Source organism: Panthera pardus, unplaced genomic scaffold (assembly GCF_024362965.1).
Source record: "Panthera pardus isolate Hobbes unplaced genomic scaffold, ASM2436296v1 HiC_scaffold_24, whole genome shotgun sequence".
Classification (NCBI taxonomy): Eukaryota; Metazoa; Chordata; class Mammalia; order Carnivora; family Felidae; genus Panthera; species Panthera pardus.
This window is the reverse complement of record NW_026526810.1, coordinates 70537212-70545076: the sequence shown is the minus strand read 5'-3', so window position 1 is coordinate 70545076 and position 7865 is coordinate 70537212. Positions and strand designations below refer to the sequence as shown.

Below are 7865 nucleotides of genomic sequence, written 5' to 3'. Positions count from 1 at the left end.
CATGATCATCTCTTTATAGTCGCTGGACTATAATATAGGCTGGTCAAAAGTAGAAGGATGAAGAAAAGGGGACCAGGTATGAGTGGATTTCTAATGTTAATACATGATACTATTCATATTTTGGGAATAATCTAGATCAAGGGAGCAAAGGTCACTCTAGTTTCTTATCTTAGATTAAGCCACTCTCAGTAAGCGAACCAACAATCACAGAAGAAGAAAGTGAAAAGTACTTATTTTCCTATTTGTCTGTGGTGAGTGTGTGGTTCCTGGAAGGTATCTCGAAAGAGTTTTCTTGTGGATGTGTTGCTATGGTACTTAAAAAACAGAGAAGTATATAAATTTGGCAATCACCAACATGTAGCAACAAACTGGTGATGTGTGAAACATGAGGTAGTGTATAATAAACGGTTGCATTGAAAATATTCCAGATGAAGTTTTATAGTGTATTAAGTATTCAGCTTCAAGAGGAGAACACAAGGAGGCTGTATCTGGCCCTTTCTGTAACTGGGAAATTTACATCATGTTTTTTAAAGACGATTACCCAGAACTCTTTTAAAACTCACAAATACAGTTGAATCTCTTTCAATGTACACTTTGCAAAAAAGAGAAAATGATACAGTCATGTTACTGATCACACTTCTGATGACTAATGGGACTTGGTGAACCTTTTTTCATTTAAACGTGAAATAGGATGTGTCACTGTGCTTTCTTTGGAATTATTAAAACTTCATACTTGCCAATTCAGTCTCAAAAATCCCCATGGGTAAATTCTTCATGTGATGAACTAAATGTGGGGAAGAGAAGGCATCGCAGTGATCAAAACCTCTTAGAATTTTATGATTCCTGTACTGCTCTGACACACATTTGAGAGAGGGCCTCTGCAAGTGTATGAAGGTTAAATCTTAACTGAGGACATGAATCTAAGCCCTGGTATCTAGTTCATATTCTAACGAGGGAAAGACATTTGATTTTAAAATGATTCCAGTTTGGGGGCGCCTGGGTGGCTCAGTCGGTTAAGCGTCCGACTTCGGCTCAGGTCATGATCTCACGGTTCATGGGTTCCAGCCCCGCATCGGGCTCTGTGCTGACAGCTCAGAACCTGGAGCCTGTTTCAGATTCTGTGTCTCCCTCTCTCTCTGCCCCTCTCCCACTTACACTCTCTCTCTGTCTCAAAAATAAATAAACATTAAAAAAAATTTTTTTAAAAATGATTCCAGTTTGGAGGAAATCGAGTTCAACACGAGATCCTGCTTTCTAATAGTAAGGTCCAGTGCCGCTGCGCAGGTAACAATGCCAGCACCGGCGACCTCCCCCAAACAATGAAGGACTTCTCTAACACCTTCTGTGTGATCATGGGTTCAAACAGACCCTTCTTTAATCTTCTCTGAGATTCTGTTCCAGTTCTGAAATTGTCCTATCCCCCTGAATTGGAGAACCAGCTTACCCTGTGGTGCTGAAAATGAAAGCCAAAGTCTTTCCCAGACTGAATGGGATGGCTACATCTGATATGACTTAGACACTATTTTGCTGATGCCACTGTGTGGTGGTCACCAGTCCTACTCACTCTCTGTCCCGTGTATAGCTCCATTATTAAGATTTCTGTAAAATGTGGCATCCTTCATACTGATTCATTCAATTGTATATTCGTCCATAACATCTTAACATCTATTAGTTTAAGCATGAAAGGGTGGTGAAGTCCTCACTGGTCAGTCATATTCTCGAATTAGACATAAACTTACAAAGACAACCTGTATGTCACATCTTGCCCAAAGTTCCATAGCCAACATTAGGGAGCCAGCACCCCACTCCCATACTTCAGTTAAAGGGTTTCTTAGCATAAGTAAAAACCTGTCCAACATAGTTCATGGTGGAAAGCACAAAGTTGTGCTGATTTATGTACGTGCTTAACAAATGTTTGTGCAGAATGAAAGGTGGACATCTTTGACACGTGCTTTATCTTCATAGCATATCATCACTAAAACAAAGGAAATGACATTTTACATATTCACAGTTAGGCAGGCATTACGTCGCATTTTAAGTTGTCAGTAAAAGCAAAGGGTTTTGTGATAATTCATCATTTTCTATCTAGTGGTCCTTTTCCTATTTAAAGCAATGTTTTTGTGTTTTTCCCCAAGTACTCTACACGTTCAGAGAAACTTCTCCAGTAACAAACTATATAGAAATGATTCTGAAAGTATAGTCTTTGTTGTTTCTTTTTTTTTAAATTTCTATTCATATTTTTAAAGGCAGAGAGACATAGAGTGTGAGAAGTGGAGGGGCAGAGAGAAAGGGAGACACACACAATCTGAAGCAAGCTCCAGGTTCCAAGCTGTCAGCACAGAGCCCGACGCAGGGCTTGAACTCGTGAACTGTGAGATCATGACCTGAGCTGAAGTCAGACGCTTAACCAACTGAGCCACCCAGGTGCATGTGTTGTTGTTTCTTAATCTAAATTTGTGTAAACCCTAACAGGAGTACCTAACCCATGAAATGTGGCACACCATAACTCAAGAGATGTGTGCCTGTATCCATTTCCTTTTAAAAAGGAAAAAGCGACCTCTTTTAAAACTTATTTATTGCCATTCTTAGAGATGTGAAAATGCTACCTGGACTCTAAGAAGGATAAAGAGATTTAGACAGGGCGTCCAAAAACCCGAGGTCTAGCCAGTCTCCTCATCAGATCATAGGTCTCTGACCAAATCTCTCTCATGATTAAATTGATTCATCTATAAATGTTTATCTTATTCAAAGAAAATTATTAGGACCCATTTTCTGCTATATCCAGTCTGTAAGTCCATTTTGTATGGGGGAAATCTGGGTACTCTGAAGCCAAGTATTTACAATTCTATCCAAAATAATTACCTAAGCTAAAAGACCTCTATAAAAAATTTATTTTTGACAGAGAACACACTGATGGTTGCCAGAGGGGAAGAGGGGTGGAGAATAAGCAAAATGGGTGAAGGGGAGTGGGAATTTCGGCTTCTGGTAATGTAATGAATAAGTCCTGTGAATAAAAGGCACTATGTAGGAAACAGTGATATTGTAAAAGCATTGGATGGTGATAAAGGTAGCTCCACTTATGGTGAGCACAGCATAACATATAGAGAAGTTGAATCACTTTGTTGTACACCTGAAATTAATGTAGAGTTGTGTGTCAACTCAAAAAAAAAATTAATTCTATTTTTGGTCTATTTGCAAATGCTATGCGGATAAAAGTCAATTGTATTAAATTTTGTGTCTGTGCTATAAATGGATTCCAGTTGGCAAATGCATGTTAATAATTATAATCTAAAAACCTAGTACCTATCAAATACGCTAACGACTCATTGAATTTGAATATCTGGAAAGTTTAAGAATCATTAACTTAAGTTCATATTAAATTAAAGAGAACTTCTTATACATAACCTTCGACACTATGAGTGTACAGACTATGCTTTTTTTTTTCTTACAAAAAAACATTGTCTTTTTCTTCATTAATTTAATCTGACATATGTGTAGTGAATGCTAATTTTTCTTCTGCGCTCTTTTTACATACACTTTTTTTGTTATATTTTTCAGAGAAGATTATTTTTCTTTTTTATAAGGTGGGAGTTGCTCTGTATAACAGCCATTCTTGTCGCTGAACAAATGTATACCTGTGAATCCAGTCTGGAGTGAAAGGTAGGAAGAGCACAAAAGGGAGAGAATATAAAGTATATCTGTGTGGAGCAGGAGACAATCAATTAGATTCATTATCTGCTCTACATTCCAGTCACTTCTTTAAAAGAAAAGAAGTACATAATACCATGGCAACAGTTAGACTTGCAGTCCGTTTCGGTATATAATCATTAAGAGGTCTTCAGCCTTCCCTGAAAATAGATATGAAAAAAATTCCAGTGGTTGCACAAACTCCCTATATTTATGCTGATTAAATGACAAGTTTGTAATTTACAGGTGTCTTATTGCCATGGGAATGCAATCATACAATTCCATTTTAGAATTCAAGGGCTTTTGAAACATGCTGCATGATTGTTAGCTGGGCTGCAAGCTAAGATTAAATTGAAGGGGCGGCATGTAGATTTTAGAACATGGTGTTGACATTTACTGGCCAATCACATTTTGCAACACTCCTGCATGACAGCAGATGTTGACCTTTCAAGCTTTCCCTATCTGCTTTCACACATTACCTGCAGAAATTAACATAACTCTGCTTCCTGCTCTATGCTGCTATTAATGTCATCTGGGAATTGAGATTCATGAATTCAGTTATTACCCAGGCTTGAGACCCGTTTTATACTCTAAGCACAGAACTAACAGCTCCTGGGAGCTGGTATTTTTGGATGTAGCTTCAACAACCAACCACCTTTGTGGTTGAGGGATAGCTAGAAGCTATGGTGTAAAAAATGTCATAGGGAACAAGAGGAGAATTAGGCAGAGGAGGACAGTTTCAAGGAGAATGCTAAGGGCCAAATAATTGTGAATACATGGGATAGGAGAGCTTAAAACACAAAAAGCGTACATTTTAAGTGAGTCAAATAATGGTGTGAGTTTCACTTCTCTTGTTAACTGAACCATGAAAATGATACCCCTTAGAGTCTGTGTGCAGTGAGCTTCAGGGTTTACTTCCCAACGCCTGGGGCCTCTATTATAGATGATTTAGGACAGAAACAATCCAAGGTAAAGATGTCTTAGATAGCCCTTAGGAGTTCTGTGCATAATTGTAAGCCACATTCTGTAGCACTTCCTTCTAAACAAAAATCCTACCATTTCTCTATTACCTTGTCAGATACTTTTTGTTCATTTTTTTCCTAAGCATAGAAGTCCTGCTTCTAAAATATTTGGAGGGAACCTGTCAATGGGGGAATGAAATTCTGAGATATATTATTTTCTGGGACAGGAATTAGCACCTCCTATAAGTCCCAGTAATACAGATACCATTACAATGAAATATCTCTAGAAATAGGAGGACAAAGTTATGACACTGTTTATCAAAATTTGCAGACTGTGAAGGAGGATTCTGAATTTTGCTTAACCTTTTCTCCAGGTTAGCTGTATGGATTTAGTAAATTTCCTGTCGTCTATCTTTTAAAGTCCTTGGAGAGCATCTATGAAATATCTTAGTCACGGTTCTGTGAATCTAGTCTTTTGAGATACAAGCAGATGCATTTATCTCAAATAGGAATTGATTAACAGAGCTCAAGATGTCACCAATGAGATATGCATATACAGGCTACTTCAATGGCATTGCTCTGATTTACCCTCCAGCAAACATTCTGTGCTGATTTGCATGTTTCAGCCACGGTGAATTTTCCAGCAGTTTCTCTAAAATGAGCACCTCTTATCGCATATATGAAATACACAAGCATCGTGATTTAAAGGACCAAAACCCACCCTTAAAAAATATCTTTCCAACTCCATTCCACTGTGCTTGAGTTTCTATGTTTTGAAATGATTTTATATGTATGAATTAGTATTTTCTCAAAATTGTTTAATGCAAAGAAATGCTCCTGGGATGAGTGACAACGGTCTGCCTAGTATTTTCCTATGAATAACTTGACCCAGTTTCTTTTTTGTTTGAAAGCAAAGATTAGTTAATATACATTTATCCAAATGCCAGATGGACATTTCCAACCAGATATACCATAAGCAGTTCAAAGTAAAGATGTCCAAACCTGAACTGATCATTTTCACCAGACCCCTCAGCAATTAGATTTTCTTCCTAAACTGGAGAAGATGAGGTACACTCTTATCTTTGTTATAAACTACACCATTTGGATTTTATCCTGAGAGGAGTTGAGAAGGACTATAAGCAGCAGAGTAACATGATAAAACTAGCATTAAAAAATCATGCTAAATTATAGGGTGAAGCATCGGATGGAGAGGGCCTGGGCATGGTAAGGACACAAATAGGGAAGAAACATTTGGGATGCTATTGCAGTAATTGAGAGGTGGGAATTTCCTTTAACAATCCACTACAGTAGTGATCATGAGAGGCATCCAGGCTTGAGATTCATGAAGGAAATCTGAGTACATTTAACAATATATATAAAGGGTGACATCAGTGAGGGAAGAGTTAGGGAAGATTTTTAGTTTTTGTTTCTAAAATACAGTAGCTGTTGGTGCTTCTCATTAAGGAAGGAGACATGTAGCAAAAATGGTTTGGGGAAATATGTTGACTTCATTTTTAGACATGTAATTTTGAAATCCTATGAGCTAACCAGCTGGACCTATTTCTTTAAGCTCCTCTAGCCACATATGTATTTTTCACAAAACACCACATAAAATGGAATCTCCAGCATTCTTTTTGTTCATGGTCCAAATTGGAACTTGCTTATCCAGGGCCTTCTAGAAGAGCCAGTGTGGCAAAAAAGCAAGGCTTGGTTTATGAAATGCAAAGTAGTTGGACCCAAGTCCCTGCTCTGCCTTTTGCTTGTTGTGTGATCTCAGATGAAATGTTCTGCATTTAAATTTCTTTATCTTTAAAATGGAGCTGTTAAAACCCATACTGGCCTATAATAAAACACTCAAACATTGCAGTTTCTATTATTTAGTACTTGTTATTTTACTCATGTGAGGTTTTTGTTTTGTTTTTGTTTTTGTTTGTTTGGTTTGGTTTGGCTTTTGTTTTGGTTTGTGTTTTGCTTTTAGTCTGATCTTATGATCAACTTTTGCAGGCAGGACCATCTTCCTGGATTAGAGGGTCCTTAACTACCCTCAACCCACAAAACAACACATTGGTAAGATTGGGAGGGAAGTATTCAGTGCAACCAGGGATCAAAGCAACTATACTAGGTACTATAAATGTAGACTTCCAACCCATTATAATTTGGTGGCTTATTGAAAGTATCCAAATGAGAAATTATGCTTCTGTATGCATATTTAATTTTATTACTGTGACTGTTGTTTTTTTTCCCTATTTTTCCACTAAATGGTGCTGAGAAAAACAGAAATAATTTTCTAAGAGCAATGTGAACACATTCTTGTAATTTATGGAAACTGACCAATTGTTGATTATATACAACATTATGGACATGAATTATAATCATATTAATTTGCCTCTAAAGCCTTAAAATATTTCTTCCAATGAAAATGAGCCTCTTTACACTTTTCTAGACCTCTTAATCACAATTGTTGTCCTACAAGAGGACCTAATTTTGGAACACAACAACAAAGCCTGTCTATGCTATGGCAGGGCTTTATACAGACTTGCGTTTCCTAGGACACGAAATGACTGGGTTTTTATGATCCGTGTCCAGAGTGTAATTAATTAAGAAACATTTAGGAACAAATGCCCACACTAGAAAATTCCATAAAATAAAGTTCTTAGGTTAAATATTCAAAGGTGATTTAACTTGGGGCAGTGACTTCCCAAAATGTCCCATATATGTAAGTGTTGAAATAGGTCACAATAAATTATATTTAACAAATATTTATTCAGTGTTTATTATATGTCAGGTGGTAGAGGAAGAAAAATCCTCCCTTTCTTCCCACAGTCGCTCATTCTTCACTAGAAGACACCTGTTTTACACTTCCATTCGTTCACCCATGCTTCTAACATGCTTGCTCTCTCCTCTTACTATGTTCACACCACACCTCACCTAAAAGAGGAGCCATGGTTTACCAGTAGGCATGATTACTTTGCCTTAAAGGCAAACCTATCTGCAGTCTTTCTCTTGTGCTTTGTGTTCTCCATAGAGCAAGCTCACTTGGGTGGGGTCTGACTATATCTTATCCTCCTCTGTCTGTTCCCTGTCATTCACCCACAACAGAGTGAAGAGGTGATGCCAGAATTTGCTGCATACTTGCCTATCTTAATTGTTACATGAAGGGGAAAGAAGGAGAGCACAGGTTAAATAGCAATCTCCATTCCAAGGTTATGGAAGTTC

General features: G+C 37.5%; 1 pseudogene; it reads right to left on the bottom strand.

Moving 5' to 3' along the window:
• Positions 1 to 2130: 2130 nt before the first annotated feature.
• LOC128773384 (small nucleolar RNA U3) lies at positions 2131 to 2204 on the bottom strand (annotated as a pseudogene).
• Positions 2205 to 7865: the final 5661 nt, after the last annotated feature.